Genomic DNA, 2,205 nt, shown 5'->3' on the forward strand with positions numbered 1-2,205 from the left:
ATAAAATCTACATAAAATAAAGTGAGCTACTGCAGACTTGAATGAAAGCTATCAAGAGAAAGCAGTATTTCCATTTAGCATCAATTTTTCTAATTAGTTTGTAACCAAGCCCTCCTCTACATTTATGCTTTCTTTTTGTGTGTGACCTACCAAGTTTAATTAGTTTCCTGACTAAGTATGAGTGAGATGTGGCTTACTAGAGCAAAGGAAACTTAACAGTGGCAATAATAATAAAGAAAATGACATTCCTCCCCCAAGAACCATTACCTGCCAATTGTCCCTGGGGAAGAGTTGGGGAAAATGCCATTGAGATTTTCTAGGTTTTACATTCAGTATGTACATTAGTTAGTATAGAAAATTTAAGAATAATCGATTCTACAATCCACATACAGTATATCTTAATTTCTTTTTTTTAATATTTTATCATTGGTTGTTTTAATTTAAAACTGTCAGTGTATAAAACTTTCATTTCCTTGGTTAAGTTCACTCCTTTGTTTCTTTTTGATATTATTTTAGAGGTGATTGTTGTTTATTTCTTCATCAGTTAGTTCAATATTAAAGTATAAAAAAATCAATTGTTGACTATGGTTATCACACCAAGTTAGTTTTATATTGATTACTTTTTAGATTTATTTATTTTGTGTACATATATTAATTTTTCCAAAAATTGCAGTGCTTTCAAAATTTAAATATACCAAATTTATAATCAATTCAATTTCCTACTATTAGGCAATTACATTATTCAGACATAAAATCTAAGTATGATTTAAACCTCTCCTTATTTATATGTAGTTTCAATAAGGATAAAATATTTCTTATAGAACAGAAGTCATCCAAATAAATAAAACTACAATCCAATTTGTCAGTTTGATGATTTATATTTTTAAAATCTACAGAAATGCAAGGTTTTCTGGTTTAATTCACATATCCTATGTTTACTTTCTTTATGACACTAGTGAAATATAAAAGAAAAGCTAAAGTAACAAAAAGAAGCGATCAAGGAGTCAAATGATTAGGGAACAAATAGGATAGCTAAAACTGAGTAATTAAAAAAATTTTAAATTATTGACAGTGGAAACTAGACTATATATTAAATCAACATCACAGAGTGAAGGCATCTGCCAAAGAACCATGCCATCAAGGAAGAGTGATACAGAAAACACTGTAGGGCATTTTCCCCAAAAGAACATGGTATCATGGAGATTCTGATTAAACCTGAGTTAACGTGAGTTCAGAATTTAAAAACATACGAGAAATACATTAAAAAGAACATTTTATACCCTCTTTCTCATTGAATTTGATCTTTTAAAGAAACTGTTGCTTGACCTGTTGTAATTGTCTTTCATAAAGTGATTTTGCTCAGTGTGTCCCCACAGCCTTGTCCCTGCAACTGCTGAAATGAGACCAGTGTATATAGAGGATAGTCCTTCGTATTCATGCATTTACTTAAAAAAGATGGTTATGAGAAGTACATTTTACCTCTCAGGAAGTACACAATATATAATTATGCTTTTTGTGATGCTAGTAGCCACTAATGGTAAATAGGAAGATACTTTAGTCATCAGGGAATCTCAAAATTGAGTCTTATTCTATCAAACACTTTTACCTAGGTAGCTGAAATATTTTTAGACGTAGAAACATGTTCTTCCTCATATATTGCTTGATTACTCAAAATTATAGCTTATCTAGAAAAGAAATAATACCTATTCTTACTTTCTATGACTTGAATGTATTATTCTCAGGCCCCTCTATTAAAGTTCTTTATTCTCTCTATTACCATGCTCATAGATTTTGAATACATTTGTTTTGTAGCACTGTATTGAAACTATTTGCCTATCAGCATTCAAATAACCCTTTTTGAAAGGTGTACATATCTGCATCTTAACTCTTGAACCCACTCAGCATTTTGTTATTTATAATTTTTTCAACTATGTCAAAATATTCTGAGAAAAGTAATTTAGATAATAAATGCTGGTCAAGATAATCCTTGCTTCTGACTTCATTGTATCACTGTATTTTAATGACTGTGTTCTAAAGGGTGTCCTTTAAATTAGTTTTTTGTTTTCTCACAAAAGCACACATTGTAATTTTTTTTAGTATGTTCTGCTCAGATTCAACAATAATATGTCTTCACTTATCCTCTAACATCATACAATGAGATCCTCACCTTACTGGAAAATCGCATTTAATTACAGAAAAAGTAAT

This window comes from Nannospalax galili, unplaced genomic scaffold (genome assembly GCF_000622305.1).
Source record: "Nannospalax galili isolate Female #2095 unplaced genomic scaffold, S.galili_v1.0 scaffold433, whole genome shotgun sequence".
Classification (NCBI taxonomy): domain Eukaryota; kingdom Metazoa; phylum Chordata; class Mammalia; order Rodentia; family Spalacidae; genus Nannospalax; species Nannospalax galili.